We start from the raw sequence: 17619 nt of genomic DNA, 5'->3' as shown, positions 1-17619 counted from the left end.
TGTCACAGCCCAGTTGGAAATGTGCCTCTACTCAAAATAGGTCACAATTCAGTTGGAAATCCTGCTAATCAAAACATAAATAAGTAATTAATTAATTAAATTCTGATCAGAATCTATATGATGTCTTTGAGTTCATGTGGATTTTCACTGGGTTTCTGGGTTTTACTCCTTCACAAAGACATAGCAGTTAGTGAACAGGTGATCCTCTAAACTGCCCAGACATTTTTGGTGTGTGTGTGTGTGTGTGTGTGTGTGTGTGTGTGTGTGTGTGTGTGTGTGTGTGTGTGTGTGTGTGTGTGTGTGTGTGTGTGTGTGTGTGTGTGTGTGTGTGTGTGTGTGTGTGTGTGTCTATCTGCCTGTATGCAAGCATGTGTACATGCATATGTGCATGTGTGTGTTTGTAGTACACACACATCTCCTGTCATGGACTGGCATACACTTGCCAAGTGTATGCAAAGTGCCAAGATATAATCCATTTCCTCAATAACCTTGAAAATGATAAAGCTGATTTTGAAAACTGAATGAATGGGCTCCTATCTGTCAAGGACTCTGTAGCATGAACCAGTCAAATCATAAAATTATTATTCTATATATAAACTGCTAGCTGCTCTACCATTTTCATAAGGGCATTCATTACCATAAGAGGATTTTGTGAGAAAACATTTTGTAGTGTAGTACAGACTTTTGATTTTTTTTTTACAGTTTGCGCCGTACCCATGATCCCCTTCATATATTCTATATGGTGACAAAAGAAATCAGCTGCATCTTTAAACTGTTCCTTTTTACAATACCATGGAGGATATTAAGTCTCACAAGCACAGATGTAATTTTCATTTGAATGCCTTCTATGGGTCTGTATTAGATAACCAAAAGTTATCTTAAGCGAACGCTCACATGAGCGAAAACGCTGGTACTCAAACTTCGTACACCCTTGCTAACTATATATTCCAACTCCGAGATCACACTACAGTGAGGAAAGGGCAATTATACAACAACCTCCCATTAATTTTCCAAAATGTGCATGCTGATTGGTCAGCGTGCACGTTGTAAATCAGACTTATACTAATGGAAAAAGGTCTGGTCGCCCGGATTTTTTCCATTAGTATAAGTCTTTTTTTTTTTGTTGGAAAGCAATGGAGAACAGAAGAGCTCCGTTGCTGTTATCTTGCTATGTTAAACTCGTTTAACATAGCGAGATATCTTAAAAAATAAGCAACGGACATCTTCCTTTCTCCGTTGCTTTTTTTAAAACTGTCTCAGTATGTTAAACGAATTTAACATAGGGAGACAGCTTTAAAAAAAACAATGGAGAAAGGAAGATCTCCGTTGCTTTTTTTTAAAGATATCTCACTATGTTAAACTCTTTTAATATAGCGAGACATCTTTTAAAAAGCAACAGAGATCTTCCTTTCTCCGTTGCTTCCACACACAGCTCTGATGTACTGGGTAACCATATGCATGTGCAGTACATCAGAACTGCCGCCGAATACTGGACAGCTGTGGAAGGGCAGCAAGGAGGCATTATACAATGCCATTATTTAAGAAAAGTAAGTATTTTTTTTTTTTTTAAATGTCATTGTATAATAGCAATAACCCACTTCTGGGTGTGGGTAATGCTGGATTTATCCACGGTTGTCTTTGTTTGGCCACTCAGGCTTCGCCCTCATGACCAAACCACACCAACCGTGGGTAAATCCAGCATTACCCACACCCAGGCATGGGTTATTGCTTAAATATCCCACTTCTTACTGTACCACGACCCCACAAACACCCTTTTGATTCCCGGCGTTTTCGCTCATGTGAGTGTTCGCTTAAGATAACTCAGTTATCTAATATAGACCCCCTTCTATTGCACATATTTGCTGTATTTTCAAGTCATTTGAAAAAGTGACCAAGATAAAGTACCTTAAGTAATCATAAAATCTAAAAATATGTCTGCAGATAATGTTCCAGTGGAGGCACAGTTCTATCAAGCTTTTATTCATGCAGCATTTTAATAAAGCTACCTTTATCTGACTAGACAATACAAGTGCTGATGTTATTCTAAGATACAACAGCTCAGTTTATTTAGTGAATTCAAAGTCTAGTAGTACAAGACATCTGCTAAATGCCTGAGGCATAGATATGCCAACATTTCCTTTCGCTTCTGTGATTCTAACATTAGAAGTATAGCATTCGTGGCATGTTTCCAGACAAAAACAAAAGGCTGTCACAAGTATTTACAAAAAAAACACACATTTTAAAAAAGATAACAGTGGCTAGATTCTTTACACTACCAACAATGAACAATAAATAGATAAATAAATGAATAATATAACAATTAATGGCTAGCCATTAGACATGCAGCATATTGATCCGCTTTAATGTTTTGCTGTTTGGGAAGGATTTGCAACAAAAGTACTGGCTATTTATCAAAGACACACCACAACTCCAGCCTTTTTGTGCAGGTTTGAGCATGAATTTATTGATTGGAAGGGGCTATTGTTAGTAGGGAAATGTTCATGTAGATGAGTTTTCTGAAGAGTCTGATGTTGTTGAGGAGTAAATTATTTTATTTTAAGCAGTAAGAGATTTTTGTTTTGTCTACTGGTTGATTGCTATAGAGGAGGTTTTTTTGCAGGGTGGATTTGAATTTGTTTCCATGCTGCTAACAAAATGTTATTCTTTTGTTGTTATGTAGATATTTGGGGCAAGTTAGTGTTGTGGAGCAGAATAGCTTTCAATGAATAGGGACAAATTTCAACAGAATCAGGGACATTTTTAAAATATTAGTACTATTAACTTTAGACACTGACAGAATAAGTGAATGTGAATTAATACATATTTTCTAAGTAAAATGTTTATAACTCTAATTATTGTTTTTATTTATTAAGTGTAATTCACCACCCTTCATCCAATAGTCACCAATTTTAGGTGGCATTAAGAGAGACAGAGCAATAATTTGACTTAAAATCAATACTTTCCTGAAAATTAGGGACAGTTGATAGGGATGTGGAGTAGTGATCATGGTTTGCTATTAGAATATATAGATAACGGGCAGGATTCACGAAGGCTTGCACGGAGTTTAAGAGACGTGTAACACTCCATGCAAGCCTCGCGATCCAGGAACAGCCCGAAACTCCGTGTAAGAGACCAGTTAAAACATCTCTTACACGGACTGGGCGTGGATATGCTAAATACCTCACTTGCAGCCGAAAGGTATGCAAATGAGGTATATTAGCGATCCACGAAGCAGAAACCAGCCCATGTAAGAGCCGTTTTAGCTGCAGAAATGTACTCAGTTGACAACTGAGTACGTTTCTGCAAAAATCACAATGGAGCCATGTCAGCTCCAAATAAAGGGTGCATATGTGTCAGGCAGCATGCCAATGGCCAAATATGTGGCCATTGGCAAGGTAACCTGATGCAAATATAAAAAAAATATAATTTTTTTTTTCGCCGATGTTTAAACGCAGCGCAGCCCCGCACAAATGGGCTGCGCTGTATAAAACATAAAAATGAAGGTTATAAACCTACAAATGTGGGTTTTATGCAATACATGGAATGACAATGCAGGGACCAGCAGACCAAAAACAACATGGCCACCATGTAGTGGTTGCTAAGGGGGGAAGCTGAGTCTAAGACATGTAACTAAGCATTAGTAGGCAATCTCATGTAAATGAGGGTTAGGATATGGAATCCCACAGTCACATAGCAAATGAGCACAGTCTGAGTAGTGTAAGAGATACATAAGGGGGAGGAATAGAGTAGGAGATAGGTGACATAACAGGGGGGAATGGTAGAAAAAAATGCAGTTCATTGGAGGTCAGTGTAACATGACAGATGACAGACACAGATCAGGGAAAGAGGAGTGCCACAAGATAAGCATGGGAAAGTCAAGAAATGGAAGGTGTACACTGTTACTTACACCAAAGTTTTTTGCTGGGTGTGCATGCGCACGTATGCACGCCATGAAGCACGAGTAGGGCAGTGTGCGCGCGTGTAAGGCAGACTGAGCATGTGGGAGCGTGTTGGTAGAATTGTAACACTGTTTGCACTGGTGTGCGCACGTTTTAACCCGAATAGGCAGATCCTGAACCGTGTAAGCATGTGTGCGCGCGTGTAAGCCACTATGAGCACGTTTCTGCTGGTATGCAGGCTGCTCCCCCCTGAGGAAACAGAAAGGAAAAAGGAAGCAACAGAATTAGTAGGAAGCTAGCAGGGAATACTGCTGGAGCTAGCAGGTGAAAACAATTAGAAGCAGGCAATTACACAGGCAGAATAGTAGCCCAGCCCAGCACTTAAAACTCTGCAAACAGCAGTGCAGGATGTTTCTCTCAAGAGGCACTGCAAGACAGGAGTAAGCTATTAGAAGTGAAAACTGAAAAAGCTGAACTCAGAGCAGAAATGCTAGGGGCTGCCATAGCTGTCATAATGAGACATAGGCGACTTGCTGAGAGCGGTGACAATGCAGATGGTGCCAGACAACCCACAGTGAGGAGACGGAGAAGAGTGTACAGGCCCAGGGTCACCTACCACGGGTTACATGAGCTGGAGATAGTAGAGCACTATAGAGTGGACAGAGAGCTCCTGCAGCAAATAGTCGAGCTGTGCAGGCCACGCCTCACACACAGAACCAACAGAGGGGAACCCATCCCAGTGGAAACCAAGGTATGTGTTGGCCTAAGAATACTAGCAACAGGTACCTTCCAGAGACCAACTGGTGATATGATGGGGATATCACAGGCATCAGCCTCCAGGGTACTGCACCAGTTCCTGGATGCCATGTCAGCACATGTCGGTGATCATGTATATTTCCCCAATGACGTGAGGTATTGGCCAGCAATATGCATCTCTTCCAGCAAATAGTGGACTACCCTGAGGTAGTGGGTGCAATAGACTGCATGCACATACACATCAAAGCACCAGCCGGTGAGCGGGGTAGGGCCTACATTAACTGCAAGGGCTTCCCCTCCATCAACTGCCAGGTTGTGTGTGATGCCCAGGGCATAATAATGAATGTGTGGGCTGGCTGCCCTGGGAGCTACCATGATTCCCACATCTGGCATTTGACGCAGCTGCACCAGACATTTGCCAATGGGGACATCCCACACGGACACCTAGTGGGGGATGCAGGTTATGCACTGGAGCCGTGGCTGATGACACCCATCAGAAACGCACACACACCTGAATAGGAATGCCATAATGAGGCACATGCACAAACACGTAATGTAATAGAGCGTGTGTTTGGGCTGCTCAAGTCACGGTTCCAGTATCTGGACACATCTGGTGGAGCCTTGAAGTACTCTCCAACTACATGTACCCAAATTGTCATGGTATGTGCTATGCTACATAATATGATCTTGCGAAAACAGCTGCAGCAGGACCAGCATAGGGCTGGGCCAAACAGCCCCCCACCATTGCCATGGCCATCACAGGCAGAGCATGACTCATAGGTTCATAGGTTCATAGGTTCATACTAGGCTATCTGCCCAAGGGCATTTATAAGCCTAGCCCATAGTTATGTGGCTTTCACCACCCCTTTAGTTTGAATAAAAACTATGCCTATCATTTTTCTGTGCCTCTGTCAAGCAGTGACACTGAAGTAATCCCTGGGGTATATCTGCGATCTCCCATCCATTGGTCAAGATTCCTCTTGAACAAGGCCAGCGAGGTGCTCTGCCTCACATGTACCGGGATTTTGTTCCACAGAGGAGGAGGAACAACCTGAGCCTGCCCCAGTAGGCAGAAGGAGGCGTGCCCAGTATGCCCTGGCCTTGGCAAAGAGGCAACGCATAGCACATACACTGTCTTAGTAGGAACCCTGGGAATGATACCCCCTGTGACTCACTCAAATAATAACAGGGATGCCTAAAATTACATGACCTGCTCACAAACATGTACAGGGAGTGTAATATGTGCATCCAACAGAGGCAGCCCTGCAGCACCACCTGAGGCATGAATGCCATGTGTTAAGTAATGTAACACCATGTACTATATGCACACTTGAGGACCCTGACTAACATCCACCCTCACCAAGCATGAAGCCACAAAATGACGATGGGATGATTAATTGCAATAACTGGCTGAAGTAATGCAGTTAGTCAAAGGGGAGCCAATGTGTTTCAGCCTGGGAAGACATGCTGAGCATCACATGATGCACCACCTGCTAGGGGTGGCATGCACCTATCAGTCCAGGCCCCATGGATACTGGCAAAGGCTGTCAGTACCCACAGCATGCCCTGAATAGGTAAGTCTCAAAACACAAACCCACCTTCATAGGTACCACAAGGGATAGGAACCTAGATGTAATGCTACACAATGCCAGAAGACTAAACAGCAAGATGCGTGCAGTGTAAACGCACACAGTATGGAGAATGTTGATATCAGTCCTGTAATAGAAAACTGGGTCAAGGCTCACATCAGCACCCTAACACTACCAGGTTACACCTCATACTGTGCTGTACAGCCGCAAAACATGGAACAAGCTACAAAAGGAGGGTGACTAGCAATAAATGTCAAGGATAACCACACCCCCATGTTGGTACCACAACAAGAAGCAGCATGGATTAGCCATGGTCAAATGCCAATGGCTAAAACCGCCTCCCAGTATATAGCCTGCTGCAGACTACTGTCCTAATACCAGGAACTGCACCTGGCCTATGTTGGAATACATGAATATATCAAGCCCCCCAAACCACATTATATTGCTTGACTGAAAATACCCAGACATACACTGGGAGCATTATACTAGCACCAACACAGTAGGATAAAAGTTCCCAGAATCCATAAACCAAAATGCCCAGGAACAACGTACCACTCCCACAAGAGTGGTAAGCATACTGGATGTGATAATCAGCAACATGCGTACTGGATGGCAAGATGAGAAGTGTATCCCTCACTGGTAAGACCATACCATAGAGTAATCACACCGGATATACACATCCTGACCACAGTCCCTGGCCAGAAAACCACAGTGAAAAACATGTGTAAAGCATAGGTTGCACCCCTCCAAACCGATGTGGAATCCACGAAAGGCTCTGTGCAGGTGCAGAATATGGGACACACCGCAGAACATGTTATACAGGCATTCCATGAACACAGCCAGGAATGCTTGGATTATGCAATCACAAATAACAACAAGACACAATTCCATACACGCAGGCATCTGGCATGCTGGACTCCAGCCATTACCAAACCATGTAAGAGAATGAGGAAGCTACTACATGATAGAGCAAACATAAAAAGGGAAGTAATCACTGATCAGTAGTATGGCAATAAAATATGTCCACACATACAATCCACTAAGGCCAGCCACAACAAGTAAAATCTGTGAATCCAGAGGCAATGTGACACCTACCCCAAGTACACAGACAACCCACAACTAACCCCAATAAATACAAATATATGTGAGAGATGCAACCATTTATCCAAACCGGAGGCTAAGCTCCCCCAACTCAGTACTGTCAAAACCAGTCAGGAGGAGAAGGTAACCACATACACCACAAACCCAGTCCCACATAGACCTATCACAACTGTAAACCAAACACATAAACACAGAAAAACATTCCCAGAGGCCCTAATTACAAACACACCACACCAACAGAGGCCTCCAAAGCAGACCCCAAGCAACCACAACCTCCAAACATAGCACATGCAACACATAGTACACAAAGCTGGTGTGTCAAACAGTTACAGGCCAGAAGGAGAAACAACATGCCTGATACAGTTGTAATAGGTGTCTGTATAGGCAGACACACTGTTGTCCCACTCACCAGACTGAACAAGGGAAAGGGAACAGTAAGCTGCCTGTAGGCTGCCACAATATGCCACATAACACAAGTACGCAGGTCACCCCAAAGCAAGCAGAAATATGATGCACTCATTGTCCATGCTGGTGTGAATGACCTGAGATGTACCTCCTTGGACAACATGAAAAGAGACATGGATGAGCTCTCTGAGTATGTACTCCAGGCCGGTATGACACTGGCCATTTGCAGCATCCAACCCTCACCAAGAATGATGCCACAGTACAAACACAGAATGATCAGCTTTAACAGGTGGCACAGTTACAGCTGTCAGTCCAAGAGGGTCTAATGTCTGTCTGCTTGAGATGTCATGCATGACAAGCCATGCTGCTGTTCCAGGGATGGCTTGCACCTGTTACCCCTAGGCGTCTGGATACTGGATAAGGCCTTTGCCACCTTCATAGAGCCGTATGTAGGCAAGGCCAAAAAGACTAACCCACCACCCTAGAAAACATAAGTGGTAAGAAACATAAGGGTAATGCTGACCAATGCCAGATGTGTAAACTGCAATATGCATGCACCTGAGGCACTTCCCAGTATGGAGAACATCGATGTCTGTGCAGTGACAGAAGCCTGCTGCAGGCCTACTGACAGCACACCAGCACTACCAGGTTATACACCACATATCATGCGTTATGGCCCCAACACCTGGACCAAAACATCAAAGGAGGGGGAGTATCCATATGCAGCACAGACACCCATACGGCCAGGTAACTGACAATGCATGAAGCAGTGGAGACCACCCATGTGCACCTAAGTGTAGTCAAAACTGCTGTACAGTCTGTAGCATGCGACAGACCACACTCTCACACACAGGAACCCCACCCAGACATCCTGAAGACACTGGACAGTATGAATGTCCCACCAAATACCAGACAAGGTACTCACAAATTACCACATAGGTGGTAAACCATTATGTATGCAAGGAGTAATCAGGGACCTAGGGACACAAGTCGACAGTAACCTGTCATGTGACACTCACAATGCCAATGTGGCTAGGAAGACTTTCTATATTGGACACCGTATCATGAAAGGATTCACATCTACATCAACAGAGGTCACTGTGCCCCTGTACTGTTCCCTTATCAGACCCATAATCTAGTACAATGACTCATATGGGGTGTACCGTACCTGACACCTGCAGCGGTTAGGAAGACCTCAAAGGTACCTCACCAGGAGGATAAAGGGTGTCAAATATATGTCATATGCTGCCTGGCTGTAGACACCCCAGCTGAATGCAGTCACAGACTGCCTACACAGAGGCATTGTATGTCTGTTGTACAAGGCCATGTCCAACACAGGAGTAATGGACATGCTCCACCCAGGAAATCAAAGCCATTGGAGCTGTGAGAGTGACAGATGTCAGCCTCAACACATAATGAAATAGGATGTGCTGGAGGGACAGATACATAGCCCAGAGGCTCCCCACACCCAGAAACAGGATCCCAATCCATGTTAGGCAGAGCCCCTCACTGATACCCCTCAACAGGAATATTGCCAAGTGGATGGATGATCGCACATGTACACTGAGGGTCTTCACTGTGTCACGTCCAGACAGAGGCACAGTAAAGAAAATCATAAATGGCCATAATAGTCACATAGCAAGGGGTGGCAAAAGACACACACACTCTAGCTAGGCTTACTAATGCCCTAGGGTGGATAGCCTAGTATGAACCTATGAACCTATGAAGATACAAATTGTACAGGACACTAAGGATAATCACAAGGCTAACTCAACTGATGGTAGGAACCATGTTGGGAATTCACAGATATGCTCCGAATCACACAGATATTACAAACAACATACCAAACACACACACATATTGCCAACATACAACCTAACAGGTTCAGTGCAAACCCCCCCCCCCCCCAGAATGCAAAATATGTATCCCAGCAGACTGCTGGTCCCCTGACATTGCAGATGCTGAGGTAACAGCCATCATCTACAAAGCAAAACACACAGCAGCAAAGGTATGTGATGGTGTCCTGGGCTGAGGCCAACATGGACTCCAAGAATAATGGAATTCCAAATCACACTACTGCCCAATGTCAGCCTTACCACAGGATATGTACCCAAAGAGCAGTGTACAACAATAGTGGTCCTTCACAACAAAGGTGTTGCCTGAATGGATACTGCAAACTACTACCCCAGGATCCTGACAAGCTTGGTCTGCACAGCTATGGAAAGGATCAGTATGTACCGCAGACATAAAGCTATCGTGGACCTACTGACACCGGACCCTACCCAGTGTGGCTGTCGTAAGTGGAGATCCTGCCCCTAAACATGTTTGACCCATTTGAAACAGTCATTAAGGTCATTGATGAGGGCAATGTGGTCCACACAGCATAGCTGGACCGTGCATATGCTTCCAGACAATACCCTACGAGTTCAGTATGGATATGTTCACCAGCTTAAATATAAACCCCTATGCCAGTAGAGGGGTTGCAAACCAGACCAAGGACAGAACTGACATGGTCAGACATGCTGCATCCATGTCAGACTACAAAGCAGATATGAGTGGCATCCCACAAGGCTTGGTCCTGGGACCACCCCCGTTCCGTATATATGTCCCATAGGTACAGGCCAACATGGAAGGACTGTGACTGAACATGTATGCAGAGGAGTACAAACTGCCCACCATATCCGACCCCCAGCTGACACAAGCAACCCACAAAAGGGCCACATAGAAACAGACAACTGGAGCCATAGCCATGTCAGCAAGCTAATTGCAGAACTGTGTATAGACAACCACCATGGATATACAGTAAGTGCCCACCAATTACCACACAGGTGTTAACCCATTATGTACCTAACATGTAATGAGAGACCTGGGGACACAAGGTGATAGATATCCTGCATTGGACAAACATGTGGCTGTAGTGTTCGCAGAAACATACCATATACCCACCCAATCATGATGGTTGTCAGATGTAGATAAGGGGAGGTCACTGTGGCTCTGCAGTCTTCCTTCATCAGTGTCACAATTGACTACAATAGCCCCTGTGGGATATACCTCAGCAGACACCTCCATCAACTGTAAAATCCACAACAGTACCCCACCAGGAGTAGCAAAGAGCATGAACAGATGCCATGTGTTGCCTGATTAAACAAACTGCAGCTCCACACACTGCCATACTGCCCACCCAGAGGCAAGCTGTGCCTGATGTATGAAGCCATGTCCAAGCTGGAATCAATGAACATGCTGCACCTTGTACAATCTGAATGGCAGTGAGCTATGCACATGAGAGACCTGAACCCCAGCACTGACATACATAGGACAAGCTGTACAGAATGATCCATAACACAGAAACCACCCCCACTCTTGAGTAAACTCCCAGTACAGGTTAGCCAGAGAGTCACCTATCGACACCCCTCAAGAGGAATCCTGATGAGTAGATGGGAGATGGTAGGTTTACCCTGGGTATCACTGTTATGTCAGAGGTAGACGGAGGCACAGTATACTAACCATGACATATGTCATGGCAAACTCCAGTTACAATGTGTGTCGAAGGACAAACACACTCTGTGACTAGCATCAGAAATGGCCTAGGGAACATCGCTAGTGTTTGCCAATGTCCACCTATGTTGTGGAATACATTACCAATGTTGGACAAGCCTGGTGTAGGTAGTCCATATCTGAACATAATGCAACATGGTCATATGTGCACAACTGGCCCCTACACAGTCTGTTGTGCTCACTATGAAGATGTCAAGCAGTGATAGGACTAAAGCCCAGGATACTGTCCACCACAGTGAAAGTACTGAACCAGTACACTATACGGTACTACAGTGTTAGGTCATTATGAAAGGATGTTGGCAACTGTATGCAAAGTATCCCATACAATCCCTGCAGGCACAGTATAATCCCTGTTGTGGCAGACACGAAGCAGTTGGCCAGTTAGTACACAACATGATACCCAACACACAACCATAAACGTGAGATATTGTTGAAGTTCACACACACCCAAATATGTGGTGGACTGCAGAGTTCAACATATGGAAAGCTCACAGTGGGCATGCCCGCACACTTTGATAAATGAGGCATATGTCAGACAACATGCCATGGAAAGGCTGAACTGGGCATGCTCACACACTTAGGCCATATCTCTGTTTAGCAGTTGGCCACACATATCTGGTATTTGTACGTGTCATTCCAGGAACCAACCACAACACAGCAATCTGCCCAGTGCACACAGTAAATGACTAGAGAGACATAAGTGATATAGTGGATCGCCCTCATATTCAAACATCTTCCACAGATACACAAGTTGTTCATAGGAACAGGGAATGCTATAGCAATAAAGACCTGCAAACAGTCTAACAGCAACAAATATTGTGCATCTGACAATTAAACATATGGGTGTAGAGGTCAATACTAGGCTTGTTGCCCTAGGGAATGACAGCTTAGCCAGAGTGTGCTTGGCATCTGCATCCCCAGTACAGTAGGCTACTGTGCCACTGTAAAGTAGGTCACATAAGGCAACGTGTGAGGCTAGTGAGCTGTGCCTCTGTCAAGCAGGGGCACAGTGGAGATCCCAGGGTTTGAATGTGCTAAGCCACATCCATGTTGTTGGTGTGTGCTGGAAGTGGGTTGCTGAGGACCTCTAACAGTAAGTGGGCATCAATAACAGACTGAGGGGAGCCCTATCTGCATTGTCTGGACAATTCCACTGTCAACACTGTGTTGTGATGATTATGTGGGAATGAAGTGTCGTGCCGGTGCTGTTCACAGATTTCCTCCCTCTGTGGGCTACAGCTCTGCAATGTATTAGCTCACTCTGTCTGTTGGACGGCTCATATATGGCTGGTGTACACCTGACAGGTGTCTTGTTGTGGAGCAGTCATGGGTATATGTGGGATAGCATGATCAATGCAAACCTTACACATGCTCATAGAATGCAATTGTCAAGGATTATGCAGAGTGGCCAGTATAGTCCCCCAGCATGGGTCCTTTGAAGTAGTCCACCCCAGTCTTCACAAGTATAGAGTCTGCTTGTGCTAAATACAGTTTGTTTGCAGTGACAACCTTGCCTGGGGGTGGGGATGGGATATGGATGTCCAGGGAAAGGTGAGTATGGTCAGATATCAACAATGGTGGTCTACCTCTGGTGTGGACCAGTGGGTACGCATGTTGCAGATGGACAGGTGCAATATGTATTCCCCCATGTGACTGTGGTGAGTGGTTCTGCCATAGCACATGGACCCACAAATTGTAGTGGCTGTAGGGTAAAGTTGTAGAGGCCTGAGTAGTTCCCACACACAATATGCCTGTACCTGATGTTAACAACTGGAATGGTGTATGTGAACACCTGCATATCCCGGCACTGTTCCCAGGGAAGCAAAGTGTGTGTCCTGGATGTGGGAGTGGTGTTCTGGACTGGTTGTGTTGTGTGTTACAGGTCCTGTGGTCACAAAGCATGGTATAGAACATAACCTGCCAGTGCGATATGCATAGCTGACCCTGAAGTAGGTGGCTGCAAATGCATATATATGCTATCCCCCACCTGACAGGTAGTACTAGATGTACATACCTCTGTAGAAATAAAGATGTCAGCACCCTATAAATACTGCAGGTGCAGAACAGATGCCCAGTAATTCGGATAGCGCGCTCTGCTAATGCGTCTCCCTCAAGTGTCATAATATAGTTAGGTAGGAGTTTGAACCATGCAAATGCTCAGTGTGTGTGTGTGTGTGGGTGAGCAGGGTTGATGTGTGTGCAAGTCTGTGTGAGGGAAGTGTCCCTTTTGGCAACTGTGAAAACACTCTACAGGATACACATTCCCCTATCTAAGCACTGATGATGTCAGCACCCTATAAGTACAGCAGGAGAAGGAAACCCTCCCAGTAATGCGAATAGCGCGCTCTGCTAATGCGTCTGTCACGAGTGTCATAACATAGTTAGGTAGGGGTTTGAATCCAGCAACTTCCCAGTGTGTGTGGATGTCTGTGTGAAAGAGATGTCCCTTTTGGCAACTGTGAAAACACTCTACAGGATGCACATTCCCCTAGCTAAACACTGATGATGTCAGCACCCTATAAGTACAGCAGGAGAAAGAAAACCTCCCAGTAATTCAAATAGCGCATTCTGCTAATGCATCTCTCTCAAGTGTTATAACATAGTTAGGTAGGAGTTTAAAACCTGCAAATGGCAAGTGTGTGTGTTTGGATGTGGGGAGTTTGTGTGTGTGCAATTCTGTATGAAAGACATGTGCTTTTTTGCAATCAGGGGATCACACTACATGATGCACATTACCCTTTCCAAACACTGATGATGTCAGCACCCTATACATACAGTTGGAGAAGAGACACCTCCCAGTAATCCGAATAGCGCACTCTGCTAATGCGTCTCTCTCAAGTGTCATAACATAGTTAGGTAGGAGTTTGAAACCTACAAATGGCAAGTGTGTGTGTTTGGATGTGGGGAGTTTGTGTGTGTGCAATTCTGTATGAAAGACGTGCTTTTTTGCAAGCAGGAGATCACACTACATGATGCACATTACCCTTTCCAAACACTGATGATGTCTGCACCCTATACGTACAGCTGGAGAAGAGACACCTCCCAGTAATCCGAATAGCGCACTCTGCTAATGCATCTTTCTCAAGTGTCATAACATAATTAAGTAGAAGTTTGAAACCTGCAAATGGCAAGTGTGTGTGTTTGGATGTGGGGAGTTTGTGTGTGTGTAATTCTGTATGAAAAACATGTGCTTTTTGGCAATCAGGAGATCACACTACATGATGCACATTACCCTTTCCAAACACTGATGATGTCAGCACCCTATAAGTACAGCCGGAGAAGAGGAACCTCCTAGTAATCCGAATAGTGCGTCTCTCTCACGTGTCGTGACATAGTTAGGTAGGGGTATGAATCCTACAAATGGCAAGTGTGTGTGTGTGTGTGTAATTGCAAGTGTAAGAGAACAGATCCTTTTGGCAAATAGTACAATACACCAGATGCTGCATATTCCCCCAGTAAACACAGGGGATGTCACCACACTATCAGTACAGCCAAACAGGGCTACTTGGCCAGTAATGCCAATAGTGCACTCCGCTACTGGGTCTATTACCATTGTCAGAGCACAGATAGGTATGTTTTGGAAATCCATAACTGCCACGTGTGGTTGTGTCACACAATATGACCTTGCGTGGGTTTCTGTGCATAACAATGCATGCCATTGCCTAAACCAGCAATGGCAATGTACACATGATGTATGTGTGTGACACATACACATAAATACCTGTGACCTGCAGTAGTTACCATGTCTGACATGTGCCTCGAGTGGATAAATGGTATTCACAATACATAACAATATGACTGTGTCTTACTGTGCAGGGGCCGCACGCAGTATGTGTCTATACAGTGTGGGTTGTATATGGTATAATACCTACAGCAGGGGATACACATCTGGTCTGGGCCATATAGTCTACATGTAGTCGATGTACAGGTGCTGCATGTTCCCACCTGTTGTGGGAGTGGTAACATTTTATTCCACTGCAATTCAGTGACCACATGCTGGGAACCTTTCAGCTAGTGTGTTGTAGCTACAGTAATGCTCACGCACAATGTTTGGCTGGATGCAGTCCAGCCATATAAAGACATTTCTTGAGACTGTCATATTGCCAGTGTTGTTAGGGAGGATAGGTGGGTTTCCTGTGTATGGGAGGGTTTTGTGTGCCAGGCTATGAACCAGAAGGCAGTCCAACACACTGATAGCTGCTCATGAATAGGCCCTGATGCTTTGTGCTGTGCCAACAACCTGGAGGTGTGTGTATCTGTGGTGCCTTGGGATACCACCCCCCTGTCCATGTGTGTTACATGTGTAGGGGATGACAGGCATGGTATGAGGTATAACCTGGCAGTGATGGGTTGCACCTGTGAGCCGTGAATCAGGACTCTGGTACTGCACAGACATTGCAGTTCACCGTGCTGAGGACAGTGTCCAGTGCATGCATCTTGCGGTGTACACTGTTGGTGTTGTGTAGCATCACTGTTAGTGTCCTATCCTGTGTGATACCCGTGGAGGTGGCTATGTAATCCGTGTCCTGCAGCAAAAGGCACTATGTGTGTATCAAGGGGCTTCGCCAATATACAATGACCCATGGGTGTCACGTGCAAGCTGCCCCTCGCAAATCATTGTGGCTTCCCTAGCATGTAAGCACACGTTGACAGCCAGTGGATACCCTATGAATGACATTGGAGATTGAGCAGAATGTAGACACAGAACACCCTTCCTACATATAGTGGTAGCATACCTGGTGAGGGTATGATGGCAACCAAGATCAGGCTCATACTGGCCCGTACCACATGCTGAGAGATCCCTTCGATGTTCCCTATCATGTAGTCCAGGGAGGTATGTCTCAGGTCATCCATAGTGGCATGGTCAATGACTGAGTCATATGTGTCCATGCCTCTGACTGACCTGTATGCATGTGTTTTGTGGTGGACCATAGTGCCCCACAGGCATATCACTGCGACCTTCACCATGTACAGCCTGTTGAACGGGACCCCACTGCAGTGGCCAAGAGAGGTACCTGACACATCTGTAGCAGGTGTGTTGTGTAGCCCTACAGGCTGTGAGTGTGTGGCACACGGGATGTGTGTGCCATGTGTGGCATGTGCTCTGTTCCGACGTAACGTATGCCTGTGTGCCAGCTGCAGAGGTGTGTGATGCTCAGGCAGGATGCTATTCGGAGTCTCCAAGTATGCCCCAGTGTGTTCAGATTGCTGTCAGTGCGGGTCTATGTCAGACTGGTATTGTAGTCACTGTAGTATGTCATGCCACCTGACAGGGTATGGCAGTACTGGGTTCAGAGTGCTCAGTCCCCAGATTGGCTATGTGGTGGCATCCCACACATGTGTTGTACGTTCCTGGCCAGGGGTGAGGGTTGACTGCATACATGTGGCAGCTGTGACATTGCCACATGACTCACATAAACCACAACTGGACCATAGAGGTGATTCACAGGTTACCGTTGCACATGCTACCATAGTAGTATGATTGCCATGGTGATTACCAACACATAGGGCCAATGGGGAACAACATACTGAAGGTGTATATGTGTGGGTGTACTGCTACTGATTTCATAGCACTGGCATATATGGCTGCACACGAGGGTAAATGCCAGGTAAGTCATGTGCAATGTGTCACAGGCAACGTACATGCGAACAGGACAGACAGTGACGTTCTGTCATGTGGAAACTTGACGTACGTATAGTACGCTATGCAGATGTCACTAGGAGTCCACAGAAGCACTGTAACTCTGCATTGCAGGTGGAAGCAGTGTTCCAGGGAACCCCAAGCGAACATGCATGCAAACAAAGCTACAGTAAGCAGGGCTGGAAGTAGTCCAATGAACAACAAAGAAGGGGTAACACTAACAGTAGGTAACAGTGTAAATATGTAGGCACTATCAACATGTACCCAGGAATGCACAGCTCAGATGTCCATGGTAGAACTGATATTACGTCATAGTTAATTGTGATTTGTATTACATTGGTACTGCACACATATCAACATGCGCAAACATCCACATTGCATAGTCGTTGTGGGCAACTTGCCACCATTACTGTACATGTCCATCATTGCGTATCACTACTTGCATTAGCTTCCCCCCTGTGCTACCCATGTATGTGGCTATCTGTTGACATCCTTACCACTGGTATGCAATAATGTGTAGCTGTTACACTATGGTACTTACTATGGGTGTAGATAACAATTCAGGACACTCATACGGTTACTGCATCAGGCATGCTGGGATATACACACAGTCATATCAGCACACTGTACTGTTACCAACATGATACTACTAATACACTTCTATGTAGTCACC

This window comes from Protopterus annectens, chromosome 3.part0, assembly GCF_019279795.1.
Source record: "Protopterus annectens isolate FY-2018-M chromosome 3.part0, PAN1.0, whole genome shotgun sequence".
Taxonomy (NCBI): domain Eukaryota; kingdom Metazoa; phylum Chordata; order Ceratodontiformes; family Protopteridae; genus Protopterus; species Protopterus annectens.
This window is presented reverse-complemented; position numbering follows the sequence as displayed.